The sequence below is a fragment of the Quercus robur genome, chromosome 5, assembly GCF_932294415.1.
Source record: "Quercus robur chromosome 5, dhQueRobu3.1, whole genome shotgun sequence".
NCBI classification, from domain to species: Eukaryota; Viridiplantae; Streptophyta; class Magnoliopsida; order Fagales; family Fagaceae; genus Quercus; species Quercus robur.
In genome coordinates, this window is record NC_065538.1 from 69,358,745 (window position 1) to 69,378,613 (window position 19,869).

Here is a 19,869-nt window from a genome sequence, read left to right on the forward strand (position 1 = left end):
CCAAACCGCGATCGTTACCTACCCGCTATCACATGGGCACAAACTAACAAAATCAGATAATCAATTCAATAATAAAAAATACGCGTCAGAAAACATTCAACATATATATATATATAAAATGGCACAAAATAACAAAATCAAATAATCAATTCAATATAATAAGAAAAATACAGTAAAAACACATTCAATAAAAAATAAAAAAAGCAGAAGAAGTTATTTATTCATTGGGTTTTTTATTTGTATTCAAACACTTGGTTGAATGGAAAAATAAGATAAAAATAGTATTATCTTTTTAAAAACAATTAAATTCAATGTAATTAAGTGTTTGAATAATTATGGTACTTATTCCTAAGAATGTGATTCCTTGCAATTTGAATGCTTAGGAATGTAGCTATTCCTATGTTTGGTTTCATTGAAAATCTTTTAAGATTCCTAAGAATGTGAGATGATAATTGTGGGGCCCGGCCCAAAATAATGGCCTAGTCAAACTTCGGGCCCGTCCGAGAAGCATCCTGTCCGAGGAGAAGTCACAGCCAAAACCTTATTCAAGCCCAATTACGGTAAAAGAAACCTGTCCTCGGACATTACGAAGTACGGGCGAAGAGCTCGCCCCAACTATTGCAGTTCATCCTCCAAGCATATAAAAAAGAATAAAACCCAAAATATCTCATGAAAAGCTGCCACCACCACATTAAATGTGTCACAACCACCCTCTTGGCCGCATTAATGAGGAAAAGACCCCTGAACAGTACTACCTTGGCCACTGCAACTCACAAGGGAGTGATAAGAGTGTCTGATAGGACAGGTGCTCAAGTGGGGGCTTAGATGATCAACAAGTGTAAGGTTCAGATAAGAATGAGAGAGCTATATATTGTAGTGGAGTCCCTCAAAGAGGGGGACGAAAAAATGTATTCGGCATTCAGACAATAGAATCTTCTGTTAGATATCCATTCTTGTGTTTTTATTCCTGCAACAATATTTTCCATGCATCAGACCGACTAAGCTAACTGAGGCTAAGTTCTTTGACCCATCATTTACAAATACTTATTGTGGGTTACGCCTTGGGCCAAGGCCTGATCAATAGGGTTTGGGCCAGGAAAATCATGCAACTACAATTGGCGCCGTCTGTGGGAAGAACTAGGGCATCAGCTAGCACAACGGTCGAGTATGGTAGAACTAGGCCCACACCAGGAGAATCCTCACCAGGCTAACTCCCAATAGACGCAACCCGCCGAGTCCCAGAGGCAAAATAACCCCACCAACCCAGGCGACAGGGGGAATCGTGAGGGAAGTGTGCATACTATCCGGACGAGCCAGAGTCACACTCAGATAGGTAGTCACGTGTCCCAGAGGCGAAATAGTCATCGGGCCATGCAGCGAGAGATAGATGACCTGAAAAGGAAGTTACGATGTGTGCGGCGAAAACGATCTCCTTCTTAATCAGACGAGTCTTCTAATGCGGAGGATGCGAGTTACCGACGGAGGTCAAGGACCCCCCCAAGTGAAACATTTTCCTACGAAAGGGAACCACGACCTGTACGGAAGTATGAGAACCCATCCAGTAAGGGTTCGGGGAACGATGTTATGAAGAAGGCGCTGGACCAGGTTTCAAGGTCACCCTTCACGTATAGAATTGAAGGGGCTAAGCTGCCTCGACGCTTCAACCAACCGGCGTTCGCCATCTATAACGACCGAGCAGACCCGGTAGAGCATGTGAGCCAGTTTAACCAGAAAATGACAATCTACTCGCAAAATGAAGCCCTAATGTGTAAAATCTTCCCGTCCAGCTTGGGATCAATGGCGATGAGGTGGTTTAACAGCCTGAAGACAAATTCCATAGGCTCCTACAAGCAGCTTACTCAGGCTTTCTGCTCCCGTTTTATCACAAACACCAGAGTCCCTCGACCCCTTAGTTCACTATTGTTCTTATCCATGCACGAAGGAGAAACCTTGAAAGCATACTCGGATAGATATTGGGAGGTGTATAACGACTTAGATGACAACCATGATGATGTTGCTATCAGTACGTTCAAAAGTGGCCTCCCCACCGAGCATGGCTTAAGGAAGTCCCTCACTAGTAAACCAGTTGCCGACGTTCATCAGTTGATGGATAGGATCGACAAGTACAAAAGGGTGGAGGAAGATCAGCTGCAAGGAAGGGGAAAGGAGAAGGTCATCCCCCCCAAAGCAAATGACTATAGGTCGGAACGATATAACCCTAGCCAGCCGAGGAGAGATTTTTCGCGACAGGCTGGACAGAGCCACCCACAAACAGTGAATGCCATGTTCAGGGAGCCAGTACAACAGGTGCTGGAGAAAGTAAGGAACGAGACCTATTTTAGATGGCCAAGAAAGATGGCCGAAAACCCTTCCAAACGTAACCAGAACCTGTACTGCCACTATCATTAGGACCATTGGCATACCACCAAGGATTGCAGGAATCTATGGAATCACCTGGATCAGTTGGTCCGAGAAGGAAATTACGTCACCTTCTGCACCCCTTGAGCGGCCACACCGGTCAAGCAATACAAGAATCCCGAAAGGATGTGTCCTTAAGACCCCCCGCCGGAACGATATATGTCATCCTCGCCGCACCAGGAAGAACTGGGCCACCCATCCCCAGGATACTGGCTGTTGATCGGCTTCCTTCCAAGGACAACCAAAGGGAACCCAAAAGGTCAAAAAAGCGAAGCTCTGTGATACTGGAATTCTCGGACGAGGATAAGAGAGGAACTATTCAACCTCACGACGATGCCTTGGTGGTTACGTTAAGAATTGGAGGCTTCGATGTTAAAAGGGTGTTAGTAGACTCGGGAAGTGCGGTAGAGATAATGTACCCTGATCTATACAAGGGGCTGAACCTGAAGTCGGAAGATTTGACAGCCTATGACTCCCCCCTTCTCAGCTTCGAAGAGAGGATTGTTACACCAAAGGGGCAGATCCGACTACCCATACAGACTGGGTCGGAGGTGGTGGAGGTAAATTTTATCGTGGTCGACACTTACTCACCCTACACCGCAATAGTTGCCAGGCCATGGATCCACGCCCTAGAAGCCGTATCCTCCACACTTCACCAAAAAGTAAAATACCCATCCAAGGGACAAGTAGAAGAGATCCGAGGAGATCAGGCCATAGCTAGGAAGTGTCTGGTGGCCGCTATCTTACATCGGCCCGATGTCGAGTCCTCGGCCCCACAGAGCTTATAGCAACCAGCCTCCTCGGCCAGGCAAGGGGACGGGCTAGCCGAGGAGATAAGGTGTGAAAGTTTAGATAAGATCGCTGTCAACAACGACCTGGAGAAGTTTTTTCAGGTCGGCTCTGAGTTGCCTTCTCAAGAAAAAGAGGAACTGGTCAGATTTCTCAGAGGAAATGTCGACGTGTTTGCATGGGATGCCTACAACGCCCCGGGAGTTGATCCTAGCCTTATTTGTCACCACCTGAACGTCAACCCCTCTTCCACTCCGAAGAAGCAGCCACCCCGACGCCCTTCAAAGGAACATGCTAGTGCCGTAAGAGACGAAGTGGCAAAACTGAAAAGAGCAGGGGCTATTAAAGAGGTCTTTTACCCCGAATGGTTGGCAAACACAGTGGTGGTAAGGAAGAAGACAGGGAAGTGGAGGGTCTGCGTGGACTTCACGGACCTGAACAAGGCGTGCCCAAAGGACCCATTCCCCCTGCCTCGAATCGACAGATTGGTGGATGCAACTGTGGGTCACCATCGAATGAGTTTCCTGGACGCCTTCCAGGGCTATCATCAGATACCCCTTGCGCTAGAGGACTAAGAGAAGACGGCTTTTATGACGCCCATCGGAAATTATCACTATAAGGTGATGTCGTTCGGGCTGAAGAACGCAGACTCAACCTACCAAAGGATGATAACCCGGATGTTCGAGCCATAGCTGGGCAAGATCATTGAGGTTTACATAGACGATATGATTGTAAAGAGTAAAAGGGTGTCCGAGCACGTGAAAGACCTCGAAAAAATCTTCGCTATCTTGAGGGAACACCGGTTGTGGTTGAATGCTTCCAAATGTTCATTCGGGGTCGGGTCGGGGAAATTTTTAGGGTACATGGTAACCCACAGGGGAATAGAAGTGAGCCCCGATCAAATCAAAGCAATAAACAGCCTACAGGCTCCTCGGAACCCGAAGGAAGTGCAGAAGCTCACTGGTATGATTGCAGCATTAAACCGGTTCATATCGCGGTTAGCGGATCGATGTCGACCTTTTTACCTCTTGATAAATAAGTGGAAAGGGTTTGAATGGTCGGAGGATTGTGTTCTGGCTTTCCAACAGCTTAAGGAATACCTGTCACGACCACCCATCATGTCCAGCCCTGAGGCAGACGAGGTGTTGTTTGCATACATCGCTGTAGCTCCCTATGCTGTAAGCTTGGTACTGATATGGGATGATTATGGGGTGCAGCGACCGGTTTACTATGTGAGCAAATCATTACATGAGGCCGAGGTGCGATACCTACCTCTAGAAAAGGCAATTCTGGCGGTAGTACATGCCACCCGGAAGCTCCCTTATTACTTTCAGGCGCATATGGTCATCGTTCTAACTCAGCTTCCCCTTCGAGCAGTGCTTCGAAGCGCTGACTACACAGGAAGGATCGCCATGTGGAGTGCGCTTTTGGGGGCCTTTGATATTAAATATATGCCCAGATCCTCCATCAAAGGTCAGGTCCTCGCAGACTTGGTAGCGGAGTTTGCTGAACCCTCTATAGAAACAATAACCGAGAAGAAAGACATGGATGGAAAATCGGTTGGTGTAATTTCAGCAAGGGGGACCTTGCATTGGAAGGTCTACGTGGATGGCGCGGCCAACCAGAGAGGATTTGGAGTTGGGATAGTTTTAATATCACCGGACAGTGTCGCCATTGAAAAATCACTGAGGCTCGGATTTTCGGCTACGAACAATGAAGCCGAATACGAGGCCTTACTTCAAGGGATGACAATGGTTCAAAGATTGGGCGGAAGAGTAATAGAAGCATTCTCGGACTCCAGGTTGGTCTTCGGACAAGTGATGAGTGAGTTGGAAGCCAGAGATGCTAGGATGCAAGAGTATCTAGGACAAGTCAAACGCCTACAGACGAGTTTTGAGTCATTCAATCTGACGCACATTTCCAGGAGTGTAAACACCCATGCAGACTCGCTGGCCACTCTTGCCACGTCCTCGGCGCATAATTTGCCACGAATGATCCTTGTTGAAGATCTAGTCCAGGCAAGTCCCATCAGTAGAAACCCAGCCCAAGTCCATCAGATCAGACAGAGTCCCAGCTGGATGGACCCCATAAAGAACTTCCTCCAAAACGACATCTTACTGGAGGAAAAACTAGAGGCCGAGAAGATACGTAGGAATGCTCCTTGGTTCTGGCTATCAGAGGACCACAAACTATATCGACGCTCCTACTCTGGACCGTACCTACTCTGCGTACATCCAGAAGAATCTGGGTCTCTACTTGAAGAGTTACACGAGGGAATTTGTGGAAGTCACACCGGAGGAAGGTCGCTGGCGCACAGGGCACTCACCCAAGGATACTGGTGGCCGAACATGCAAAGAGAGGCCTAAGAATACGCTAAAAAGTGCGATCAGTGCCAAAGATTTTCCCCGAATATCCACAAACCTGGAGGGGTTCTTAACCCACTCTCTAGCTCATGGCCGTTCGCATAATGGGGTCTTGATATTGTCGGACCTTTCCCCAAAGCCACGGGGAACAAGCGATACATAATAGTCGGGACCGATTACTTCACTAAATGGGTGGAGGCTGAACCTTTGGCCAACATTAGGGACGTGGATGCCCAGAAATTCATCTGGAAGAACATCATCACCCGCTTCGGAACTCCACGTACACTCATTTCCGACAATGGTCTTCAATTCGACAGTAAGAGCTTTAGGGAGTATTGCCGCGAGTTTGGGATCATTAACCGATATTCCACCCCCGCTTACCCCCAAGGAAATGGGCAAGTCGAGGCCGTGAACAAGGTCATAGTGAACAAACTGAAGAAAAGACTGGATGAGGCAAAGGGGAGATGGGTAGAAGAGCTCCCGCACGTCTTATGGACCTATCGGACAACGCTGCGACGTTCAACCGGTGAGACCCCCTTTTCGATGACTTATGGGGCTAAGGCCGTGCTCCCAATCGAGAACAACTTTCCCACACTGAGGTCTAACTCGTTTACCCCAAACGGTAACGACGAGTTATTAGGAAGAAGTCTAGACCTAGCCAAGGAAAGAAGGGAAAAAGCAACGATTCATATGGCCTATTATCACCAGAAGCTGAGATAAGGGTATGATGCCAATGTTAAGCTGCGACCTCTAGGTCCAGGTGATCTCGTGATGAGGAAGATTCTCGGCAGCGCAAAAAACCCCTCTTGGGGCAAGTTGGGGCCCAATTGGGAAGGACCATACCGTGTCACATCCGTGGCCGGGATAGGCGCTTACTACCTAGAAGATTTGGATGAAAAAACCGTACCTCGACCATGGAATGTAAATAACCTCAGAAGATTTTGTTATTAATGAAAATGGCTTAGCCCATGTTTTGTCTCGTGATTATCCTCTGCCTACTGGTCTAATCATGACTATTCATAGTTTTAAACAGAACCTAAGTCCTGCATGGCTCCTCGGACCACAGACTTAGGGGAAATTATTACTTATGGCAACTATTCATAGTTTTAAACAGAACCTAAGTCCTGCATGGCTCCTCGGACCACAGACTTAGGGGAAATTATCACTCATGACAATTTATACAAGTTTCAAATAGAACCTAAGTCTTGCATAGCTCCTCGGACCACAGACTTAGGGGAAATTATTACTTATGGCAACTATTCATAGTTTTAAACAGAACCTAAGTCCTGCATGGCTCCTCGGACCCAGACTTAGGGGAAATTATTACTCATGACAATTTATACAAGTTTTAAGCAGAACCTAAGTCCTGCATGGCTCCTCGGACCATAGACTTAGGGGAAATTATTACTTATGGCAACTATTCATAGTTTTAAACAGAACCTAAGTCCTGCATGGCTCCTCGGACCACAGACTTAGGGGAAATTATTACTTATGGCAGGTTGGGAAATTATTACTTGAGGGAAATCATTTTAAGGTGTGCGCGCAGTCTAGTACCATTGCAACCCTCATTCAAATTTGCCGCCCAGCATACTTTTTATCTCGACCATTTACATTTATTTATGTCATTGCAAACGTTAAAGAAAAAAAAAAAAAAAAGGAGCGGTACTAGCATACATCCATAGAAAGCAAAGCAAACGTTCTATATTAATATTCCGAGGTCAATACAAAGAGAGGTCAATACAAAGAGAGGTCCTTACAAAAGAGCGCAAAAACAGGATGACTCTCATTCAAAAAAATAAAAAATAATAATAAAGAGAGGAAGGGAATATAAAAATTAAAAAGCCTAAAAGCTAAGCCTTGGCAGGAGGATCTTCTTTCTGCTCTGGCTGAGGAGGAGGAGCCTCGATGGTAGGGTCCGTAGCAGGATCCTTCGATTTATCAGGCACAGGGACGGCATCAGGCACCGCCAGATCCTGCTCCGAAGCCACTTGGACGCCATCAGGATTCTCTCGGATCTCCTGAGGATAGAAGATGTTCTCGGGCAGTCTCAGCGCCGAATCCGCAGGAATTCCTACAGCATCAAGGACGTGAGCCCATGAGATGCTGCAGTAGTCCCTGCACACCTTGGGGATCTCCTCGGATAGCCTGGCCTCCGTTTCTTGGACGCTGACAATAAGCACTTTTTTCAGCCTCTGCCGCTTCTCGGATCAGCTGGGCCTCCTTTTTGACCCGCCGCAACTCATCCTCGACTTTTTGCAGGGCAACCTTGAGATCCAGCACTGCCTACTTCTCGGTGGCAAGGTTGATCTGGGTCGAGTACAGCTCTTCGCGCTAATCCTCCGCCTGGGTCTCAGCACTTTTCAAACCGGCCTCTGCACTCTTGTGCCGTTTCTTTGACTCCTTGAACTTCTCTGTGAGTTCAAGGTGATCGTGCTTGAGGGACCCCAAGGCTTTCTCCATCTCCGTCCGAGACTGGGTCTCAGCCTCAACCCGACTGCGATTATCACGACAAAATTCCTCAGCTACAAATACCTGCTGAGTAATCTGCGAACGAAACAAGATTGGTTTAAAACTTAGCAGGGTAAAATAAATTAATAAAACAATGAAAGGATTACTTACCATCGCGAGATCCCTTTTGAGGGATAGGAAAATCTCAGGCTGAGAGAACCGCCTATATACCTCCATATCCCGAGGAAGGAGTAGGGGTTGCTCCAAGGCATCAGCCACGTACCCTGCTCGGCCCCGGTTGTACTCTCGGATCGACGAATTGTAGGGGATGGCAACCCCATCTAGCTCTAACTTGGGGCTCCATGTACGCGGGGTAGCGCACACCTCAGCACGATTTTCCTCGTCCCGGCTCTCCGTGGAGTTTGCCCTCTTACTCCTCTGTCCCTTAGTAGCCTTTTGCTGCTTGGCCGATCAAAGAGCCACTTCACCCTCCTCAGGAATGTCAGCCTGCCTCTTCTTTTTTAGGTCAGGGTTAACCTTGAGGCCAGGGTCAGAAGGGACCTGAGGGGCGATTGGAGGAGGATCCTGGGTTTGTGCCTTGGCAGGCGCCTTTGAGGACTGACCCTTTCCTCGACTGGACATCAATTCTCGCAAAGACTTTCCCATATCACCTACTTCCCCGTCCGAGGAGTCGTCCGAGCAAGTTATTATGATTGGACCGCCAACCACGGAGTTGCGGTCCTGCTCTCTTTCAGGATCAAAAAACTCAACCACGGAGTCTTGCTGAACCTCCTCCCCAAAATAAAACTCGTCTATCTCTTCCTCAAGGGAAAGATGAGATGATTCGGTTTCCCCTTCAATCGGGACAGCAACGCCAGGTTCGTCTGGCGGAGGTAGTTGCTCTGCTAGATAGGGATCTCGAACACCGGGTAGTACGACTGGTGGAAGATCACGTCGAGCTAGGAACCCGGTCTTAGACACGTCAATCCTAGCCAACCTCGGACTACCAGCCCTTATGGTGTGACCAATAGCTTGGAAAGAGCGGCTTAGAGGTTGATAGCCCAGAACCAGATGAGCCGCACGTAACTGTCCGTCCTCGGTAACGTAAATTTCCAACCTTAGAAGGTAGTTCAACGCCGGCACATTCACGAGGCTTAGCCGAGGAGCAACATGAGCTTTATCTGCAAACGTCCAAGAAAAGTGGGATTAGTTCATGAAATTTTCCAATTGTAAAGAAAGCGAGAAAAATAACCCCCCAATACTAAACCCTTTCCCGAAAAGGATTGGCCCTAAAGACGCCGCACCTGGGATTCCTGCCCGAGTTGGACAATGAATACCATCAAACCACTCCCCCGAAGCAATAAGGAAATCGTTCTTCACGGTCTTATTGGATATTGGGAGACAAGAGATCAACCTAACGACCTCGGATCGGGATTTAAGATAATACCCTCCGTTCTCGATGTGGTGACACTCGTACAGATAAACCACATCGTGCCAAGAAAGGCCTAGATTCATCCGCTCGTCTAGGACATCTACACAGCCTAGTATCTTGAACATGTTTGGGGCACACTGATGCGGCGTCAACCTATGGTTGAACAGGTATTCCTTTGTAATCCTACGCATGGGAAGTGTCATCCCTCCCTCTATGAAAGCAATCATGGGGATAACAACTTCTCCCTCGCCTCTATCTGTCAATACTCCTTCAAAAGGACAGTACTGCAGCCCCAACCCCGGGGGAATGTGGTATTTTGCCCTAAAGGCATCCATAGCGGCCAGAGTTTTTACTAGTTTTTCGAATCTACCCATCTGAGCTGAACTGGAGGAATGAAAATAAAGACCGAGGAGAAAAGTAAAGTCCGAGGAGAGAATCGGAACGGCGAAATGAACGAAATTTACCGATACCTTCACAAAACGCTCAATGGGATGCCTGGAAATCTCTCTTGGAGGAGACGCTTCACAAAAAACGGCTATGGAGGCTTAGCGGACGCAAGTATTTGTAGATCTCTGGAGTTCGATAGAGTTCTCTGGAATCCTCTGGGGTTTATGAGATGCAGATAAAAAGAAAAACTGAACCCCTCTGACATCTTATATAGTCGGGAGGAGAGAGAAAAGATCGCTCCTGCCTAAAAAGTCGAGAAAATATGATGGTCGTTCGATCCACGTCTCACCATTGGATGAAGGGGACAGAAAGCCTCCGGAAGTAAATGGCCGCGCCTCGTAAATTGTAGCGCGTCCAAAGTAACTGCTCGCACGCGCGCCCCAAGCCCTCCTTACCTCCATCCTTTCACTAACATCAAAACCCCGCTTTTCTCCTTGGAAGGAGATAAAAACCGGAGTTTTGAGGGGCTATTGTGGGGCCCGGTCCAAAATAATGGGCTAGTCAAACCACGGGCCCGTCCGAGAAGCATCCTGTCCGAGGAGAAGTCACAGCCAAAACCTTATTCAAGCCCAATTGCGGTAAAAGAAACCTGTCCGAGGAGTAACTCCTCCTCGGACATTACGAAGTACGGACGAAGAGCTCGCCCCAACCATTGCAGTTCATCCTCCAAGCATATAAAAAAGAATAAAACCCAAAATATCTCATGGAAAGCTGACACCACCACATTAAATGTGTCACAACCACCCTCTTGGCCGCATTAATGAGGAAAAGACCCCTGAACAGTACTACCTTGGCCACTGCAACTCACAAGGGAGTGATAAGGGTGTCTGATAGGACAGGTGCTCAAGTAGGGGCTTAGATGATCAACAAGTGTAAGGTTCAGATAAGAATGAGAGAGCTATATATTGTAGTGGAGTCCCTCAAAGAGGGGGACGAAAAAATGTATTCGGCATTCAGACAATAGAATCTTCTGTTAGATATCCATTCTTGTGTTTTTATTCCTGCAACAATATTTTCCATGCATCAAACCGACTAAGCTAACTGAGGCTAAGTTCTTTGACCCATCCTCTACAAATACTTATTGTGGGTTGCGCCTTGGGCCAAGGCCTGATCAATAGGGTTTGGGCCAGGAAAATCGTGCAACTACAGTAATAATAAGTGTTTGAATCTTAGCTTACATTAATATAGATATATATATATATATATATTTGGGATAAACATTTATCCTACACCATCTATTTTCTAATAGCAACAAATTTAAAAGTTTTATTTTTTCTTCTAATTTTTTTTTTTTTTTTTGGATAAAGTAACAAAAAAAATAGGTAATATGTATTAACTTTGATGTAAACAAAAAATAAAAAAATAAAAAAATCTAATAACAATTTAGCTAATAAAGTTAACTAATCTTTTGGGATAAAGTTAAAAAAAAAAAAAAAAAAAAAAAAATCCTAATATGTATTTAACCTAAACTTCTTGATTAGGTAAACTCCTTTTCTTTTTGTTCATATCAAGTTATCAACTTCTTCACAACTTAAAATTATCTAATATAAAAGTGGGGGTATATATGGTTTTGGTGTATTTTTCCCTTTTCTTATTGTATGATTTGTTGATATTATTTCCTTCTCATACCTTACCTATGAAACTTGCATGTATTTATTTGCCTTCTTCTTTTTGTTTTTTCATAAAATTTTGTTCTTATTTTTTTTTTCATCAAATTGAACGTGTTTTGTGTGTGGGTTGCCTTTTGTTTAATTTATTTTTGTTAAATATCATCTAATTTATATGCTTATTATATATGGTCTTCAAAATCAATGGTATATCTTCCAGTCAATGGTAAATCTTCCATGAGAACTAACAGATTAATTTTAACAAAAATCTTATTCGCATTTTGAAAAATCTGTGTTTATGTGAGTGTCTTTACTTTAACTGTAATTCTAGATTTTTTTTAGTAATGTTTAGAAATTTATATTGTTTGTAATTATTGAATTCAGAGTTTCTTTGTGTGTGTTGTAATAAATTTTTCTATCAATTTTTCTAAAAATAAATGTGGGTAGCTTTTAATTTGTAATATATGTGTGTGTGTGTGTGTGTGTGTGTGTGTGTGTGTGTGTGTGTGTGTGTGTGTGTGTGTGTGTGTGTGTGTGTGTGAAATACTGACAAAGTAAGGTTCTATTAGTGATGTTTCCAATATGTACATCCTCAGGTAGCCACGAGACCAAGATTTGAGCATCGAAAACCATGATAATGAACATCACTCCACAAAGAATGGAGACAGAAAATTGATTAAATATAAAAAGGGTGATATAAAAACAATGGATATTTAAGGTGATATGAAATCTACATAACTTCGCCTGCCTCCCCCTTTTGTCAAAGTTAATTCAACTTTTATGTGAGTGTCTTTGCTTTAACTGTAATTCTAAATTTTTTTATGTAAGTGTCTTTACTTTAACTTTAATTCCATATTTTTTTTAATTTTTAGAAATTTATATTGTTTGTAATTAACGAATTTAGAGTTTCTTTGTGTGTATATATTTATGTGTGTTGTAGTGAATTTTGCTTTCAATTTTTATTTATTTATAAATTTGGGTAGTTTTTAATTTGTAAATTCAGGATGATTTCTTGGGGTTAAAGTAAAAATATTAGGTCAATTTTAATCATAATTCATGCAATAGTAGGGTGTTAGATGTTGATATTAATTTTTTGCTTATTTACATTAACATAAACATCCTAGCATGTTTAGTGTTGATATTAATTTGATACTTTGAGATGCAAGCGAGTCATTATAATTAAATATAAATGTTATTATGTTGGCATGTTATAATTATTATTTGTTGTTCCTCACCTTACTTCGCCTTAATTGTTATTTGAACAAGTAAAAGTTATGTCTTAGTCCGACCAGATATAGCATTTCTCTCCAATCATTAATTAGTGTTCCTCAAATAAAATTACTACTAAGAGCTTTTAGAAATTTAAAACTTGCCATTATCTATAAAATATTTTACTATTTTATTTGTTATTAAATTTAATTATATTATCAAAAAAAAAATTTTAATTTATGTATAATTCTTTTACTAAGCCGTGTATTGCACAGACATAAAACTAGTTATTATGTATTTCTGAACTTCCATATTTATGGTAGATCTCATCATTTTTTTTTTTTTTTTGGAGAAGTATCTCATTAGAATTTAATTAGTGAAATTCATCGTGAATGTCGGAAAATGAAGCACCAATATTCACTCGTGCTTTGAGAGTATCTAATAATTAATCATAAGGCCGTATTAATGGCTGAAGATCAGGTAAGAACGGGTCTTTAGGTAATACATTTTTATATAAAAAAAGTTAACACATTTTTCGCTTGTGTTCTAATCCGTTTTTCATTCTCAGTCTATTATAAAACAGTCTCCTGCCATTTTTTTTCCAATTCTGACTTCTCAGTCTCACTTCAAAAGGATTTTTTTTTTTTTTTTAAAGAAAAAAGAAAAAAAGGTTGATAGAAGGAGAGAGACACATCACAACAATGGCTCCAAAAAGAGGACAGGTGAGTGACTGGCAGTGTGGGTGTGTGTTTTTGTCGTTTTCCCACTTATTTTCTTGCACTTTCTTTGTAGTTGCATGCATGTTTTGCATATTGAGTTGCAATTGTGCATGGTGTGAACTTTAGATAAGTGATTCAATCATTAGAAGTAAAAACTGTCACATTGTGATTCTATTTTGTAGTACCTTAAAAGAAGGAAAAACTTTTATGTTGTCCGTTGTTTGACATTTTCGGGCTAGTTGATTCAATGTTTGATGTTTGTGATTTGGTATTATGGATGTCTAGATGCTACTTGGTAGCATAATTGTGAAAACCAATTCACAATTTTAACTGAAATCGTATTCACTGTGTGATAATCATTACTTATCAATAATATTATCATAAGTTAAGTTGCTTTAGATTCTTAAAAGTTGCTAGGTTCTGATTTTATTTAATCTTATCAGTAAGTTTTTGAACTTGCCTCATCACCCTCCATTCCATTGTTTTGGGAGGAGAAGCTAAAAGTGCAATTTTGGAGTGGCTCTCAAGTTGGTAGTCATATGTGTTTAGGTTCTACTGTTTTAGAGTTGAATCGGATTTATCACTTGGAATTAAGTAGTGGATACCTTTGTTTAGGAAGATTCCTTTTCTGCTAGTGTTTGTGAACACTGAACAGTGTAGATTTCAGTTGGTCATCTGAACATGTAGAAATATGTAGATGACTGTCCTTATTCAATGTGATAGCTTTTGAGAATTCTCTCTTGTTTTGCTTCCTTTCATTTCTATATTTATTTCATGTTAGTAGGTAAATAGCAAGTGATAAATCCACAGATTAAGGTTAAACTCTTAAAAGTTGAATATTTGATCAACTTGTCATGCAGCCACATTTTCATGAAATCCATAGTCTTACTATCTAAACTAACATATTATTTTCTTTCTTTTGCAGAGGCGTGGTACTAGAATGGACGCAGCCATAGATGCGATGCATCCTATGGGATTTGCAGATAAATTGGTTCAAGGCACAGTTAGAGATCTCTTAAAGGTGGGTATTTTTTTTGTTTGTTTTATATGCTCCTTGTTTCTTGAATGCAAAAATATTAATTATATGACTTGGCCTTTTTGTTCAGGTATATGGTGGGAATGATGGGTGGCAATTTATAGAAGAAAATTCGTACTTACTTCTAATTGAAACGATCCTTGAAAAAACAAAGGCTCCACAAGAGGAGGTAAATTTTTTTCTTTATATGCTTGATTTCTTTTATTGTTAGTTTGTTGCCAAGAAAATGAAATTTTGAATCGTGGGTTTTTTTTTTAATCGTTTAGTGTCTGGGAAATCAGTGTCTTTCATTGAACCTATGCATATATGGCTAAATTGAGTAAAGTTGTTTTTGTTTTATTTTCCTTTTGTTTGTTTTTCTTGGTAATTAAACAGGGGATATATGCCTGATTTGAATGGAGGAAAACAAAATAAATTTTCTTTCAACTTAGTGCCCGTTTGTTTGGGCGTTTTGAGCCCAAAAGTTGGCTTTTTAAAAAAGCCAGCCCAAGTTTAGTGTTTGGTGAGTATAAAACGCAACTTTTTGCTTAAAGTTGCGTTTTATATTTGTGAAGAAACACACGTTTGAAAAATGAACGTGTTTCGGTCCATAATTGTAAAAGCTGGTGTGGGCGTTTGATATATATCCGTTGGGTGACTTCAATTACCAAAATTGCCCTTCAATAAAGGGCAAGGTGTCTTCTTCAGATCACGCACAACCTCAGCAAATTCATCTCACCTGAAGCTCACTCACGCAATAAAATTAATCAAACCACAACAATAAAAGCAAAAAAAAATTCTTGCTCTCATAAAACTGATATAATTTAAACAACAAATCTAAAATCAAAACAAATAGAAAGAGTGAGGAGCTTCTGGAAAAAAAAAAAAAAAAAAAATAGAAGCCGATAGAAGAAAAGAGAGTTGGAGAAAGAAAGAGTGAAAAATATAGAAAGAGTGAGGAGCTTCTGAAAAAAATAAATAAATAAATAAATTGAGGAGCCAATAGAAAAAAAAAAAAAATAGAAGCCGATAGAAGAAAAAAAAATAAAGAGTAGAAAGACCTCAAAGAGCTGGAGAAAGAAAGAGTGAGCAGCTTCTGGAATCAAGTGAAAGTAAAGAAAAAAAAAGGAGAGGATGTACTAACATGGGAATACGTGTGTGGTTGACAAAATGCAAGAGAAAAAGAAAAAGAAAAAAGGAAACGTATGGATGAAATAAAAGGCAAAGAAGAAGAAATCACAATTTAAAAATAATACCACAATATTTTTACAATAAATTTTAAGTAATTAATTAATATTGGTGAGTAAAAATATAATTTCAGTAATGAGTTCAAATTAGAACTAGAAACAACTTTCCATATAAGATTTTGTTATGATTCTTGTGAAAGTATTGCAAAAAATATTGTGGATATAACATTTTTTGTTGAAAAATATAATTGTTGAGAATGAATAGAAAAATAATAAATAAAGATTAAAAAAGAATAAATTTAATTAAAAAATAAAGATTAAAAAAGTGGGTAGGCAAAAGATAAATGTCACTGTTGATTGTCCAAACAGTACAAAAATTTGTCTAACCTGCTGGAGATGCTCTTATATATACATTGTCCTTTTTGGTAATTTATCCCTCAAACTGACACTTTTATAAGTGCTAGCCAAACACTCAGCTTTTTCAAAAAGCACTTTTTAACAGTTTTTACCAAACACTCAGCTTTTTGAAAATGCACTTTTTCATTATGCACTTTTTGAAAACTCTACTTTTTCATTATGCACTTTTACAAAAAGCTGAACCAAACTCACCCTCAGGTATTATACCATTTAGCTTTAGCCTTAGAGCATTCTTATCAAGACTTCTAAAAAATTTAGCATTTACCCTCTCAAAACCTATATTTATAACATATAACACACCACTTTACAATACCACCTATATCAAAACTTCTATTTTTTTTACCATTTCATTTAAATATTGTTTCTTTATTATATTTCAATAATTTTTTATTTTTCCTCTCTCCTCTATCTCTCTCTTCTGTCTCTCTCTTTCTCACAGCACCGGCGCCACACTACCACATCCACTCACCACCACCACCACTGGTATAACAAAACCCAACAGCCACCACACCCAACAGCCAATAGCCACCTCACCCAGCAGCCAACAACCACCACAAACCACCACAGCACAGCCATAGCCACCATCACCGGCGGCACCCACAACCTCTGCAAATCGGGATTCCCACCACCCAAAACCAAATCAAAAACTCAACAAACTAACATCAAAACCACCAATCAAACCCAGTACCACCACAAATCACAAACCCCTGTTAGAAATCACAGACCCAAAATTAGAAAGAGCATATTTTTGAAATTTCTCACCCAAAATCAAATCACAAAACCCACCCAAACCCAGCCGCACCTGTCGAAACCCAGCCATGCTCGCCGAACCACCGTAACCCAGCCACCCCGATCAACAGCAGAGACCCACAAACCACAAACTCGACCTCATCTTCTTCACGGTTTCGCCGAACCACTACCACCATGGTTTTCAGTTGTGGATGCCAGTGAATGAAGAAAAGGGAAAGAGATACGGTCGGAGAGCAAGAATGAGAGACGGAAGAAAGCCAAGAAATGCAGAAAGAAAAAATATAAGAAGAAAAGTAAGCGGGGCCCACGGAATAAAAAAATAATATAACTTTTACAATGGGTGAACAGTGCGGTCTCAAATTTGAGACCGCACTGTTCATCAATGCCAAAAATTATGACATTTACAATGTTTGATGGAAATGATTTTTAAGGGTTTGGGGTGTCAAATGCCAAATATTTGGCATTTGACACCCTTAATGAGAATGCTCTTAGTGGCTATGAATGTATCTGTTTCAGTTTATATAGCATCTGTATGTAGAAATGCAAAAAAGTGAATGGACTATAACACCACTTAGTAGTCATCTTGTGAATTATACCAAATGATCTTTAGCAGTTGCATTTTAAGAATCCTGAAATAAATTACATACAATGATCTCACTTGTAAATGAACAATTGTATCATGATTTTTTTGTTGTTTGCTTTTATTCCACTGGCTGTTGCAATCCCATTAGATGTACCTAGCCCTTCGAGAAATTTAATTAAGCATTGAATGTGAATTTTTTTTTAAACAATATCTGGAAAAGGATAATAGCAGAAACTGGTCAATTAAGACTATATCACCATGCCTTTGGCAATTTGTTTTTTGGTTATTGGTAAATACATGCACCTAGTGGGTCTTGAACTCATGACCTCATCCTCCACCATGTTCTTCAAGGGAAGGAGATTCCATTTGAGCCAAAACTAATTGGCAAACCACGATCATTTATTCTGCAGAGAACTAGGAACTCATAACAGTTGTTTCCAAAATAACTTGTTGATTGGTTACTGGTGAGTCTGTAAATGCCTGTTATAAAGGGATGTCATAGTTTGAGATATAACTTGTTCCACCCCTCTTTAGTCCTTCCTTCCTTATAAGAAATCCATTGTCATATATTTTTTGTAATGACACTGAAGTTCATTTTCTTTTTCTCTTGATGCTTACCAATGTATTGTCTAATTGAATGATATCCTTCATACTTGATTCCCTATGGTATGGCTCATTGTGATTTGATAATATCTAGTTAACATTAGCACTTCACATTGCTGTTTTAGTAGCGTCAAACTGCTCTGATTTGTAAGTTATGGTGCTCTCCTTAGTGGAGTATTATCCTATTTCTGGTAGTTCTGTATATATTGTGCAGCTTTGTGGTTCATTGGTTGTACTTAAAACGACAGAAGTTTTTTGATTGGTAAGGTACTAGATATACAATATACATGGACTCGTTAGTCTTAAACCAAGATCCCATCATTTATCTAATTATTTAAGCTAAAGCTCATTAGTTATCTTATTATGATTAGCTGCAGTTTGGTTCTTACTGGTTTATTCCTTGCCCCAGAGCAATTAATTGTACAAAATGTAGTCATGATGATGGTTTGAATCTTAACATTATTACTAACATAGATATTATTGACATTTCTTTCTTTTATACTCATATTTTTACTATTTGAAGGAGGTTCCTCTCGAAGCAGCTGTGGGCGATGCAGATGCTCATGAGCATCCCGTTGCTGGACCTCCCTTGGCAGCTTCCATACCTGCTTTGTCTAACATACGGGCCGACGTTTCTGAGTTACGAAATTTCCAGGCTCCTGGCTCAACTTCACGGGCTGATGAGGATTCAGATGCTGAATCAGCCATATGTGGACCTTGTATTCAACTTTTACCCTTTTAAATGGTTCTCTTTCATTTGTTTGTATATATAGTGCTACAAATGTATTTGCAAATGAAAGTTTGCATGAAAACATCAATCATGTGATGTGTGCCATTGTTTTGCAGATAATGAGAGTAATCTCCCAGAGCCATCACCAGAAAATACTGTTGGTGCTGAAACGATTACCCGGAAACGCCGGCCTTATCATGGATGGATAAGCAATGATGAAAAGATTGATCTGGTGCAGCTAACTCCAGCTCCTTTGCCAGATAACATAGCCAGGTTGCTCGAGAAGTTTGATCAAAAGAGTGACAGTGATAGTGACTTGAGTGATTAGCAGAGGTGGGATGTGACTCAGGCCTCTAATGATGAGTTATCTCTGTTTTTTAATCACTTGAAAGGTTGTTTTCTTGTTCATAGAGGTTAATACATAGACAAGGATCGAGTTTTTATGTAATTGCAGTAGATTAGGATGACTTTCATTATTAATTCTATCTTTCTCTTGTAAAGTTAAACATTTATATGGTTGGAAAGTGGAAAGTCATCTTTCTTTGTTGCTATGATTCCCTCCATTTGTGAAGGCCAAATACCCCCTTATCTCATGCTTACATAGAATCTTCCATGGAATGTTTTGTTATAGAATCTTCCATGGAATGTTTTGTTTTCTGTTTTTTGCTGCTACTGCTGCTTTTGTTTCTCTTTAACAAATCTCTTCTTATTTATTTATTTTTTTAAGATACAACATAAAATTTCTATTATAACCTAATCTAAGTGTATATGTGTGTGAAACTCCCTCCTGAAAACTTGAACTCCGACCCTTGCGTCCCACACCCTAAAAATATTTATACATATAGAGTAACCATCACACCAAAGTCATGTGTAGGTATAAATCTCTTATTATTGGATTCCTATCACTTGTGCTAATAAGAAATTTGTTGCCCCCTATAGATGACCGCCACGTGTGCTATCAAACTTGTTTTCTTATAACGTGTGTACTTTTTATTTAATTAATATACTATGGAAAAACCTTTTTTTTTTTTTTTTTTTGAAAGAGTTTCAACTTATGACATCTGCTCCTAATGATAACTCTTTATCATCAGACCAAGACACCAATCAGTTTTTGGTGTAGGCGGGGATTGAACCCTAGATCTCTTATACAAC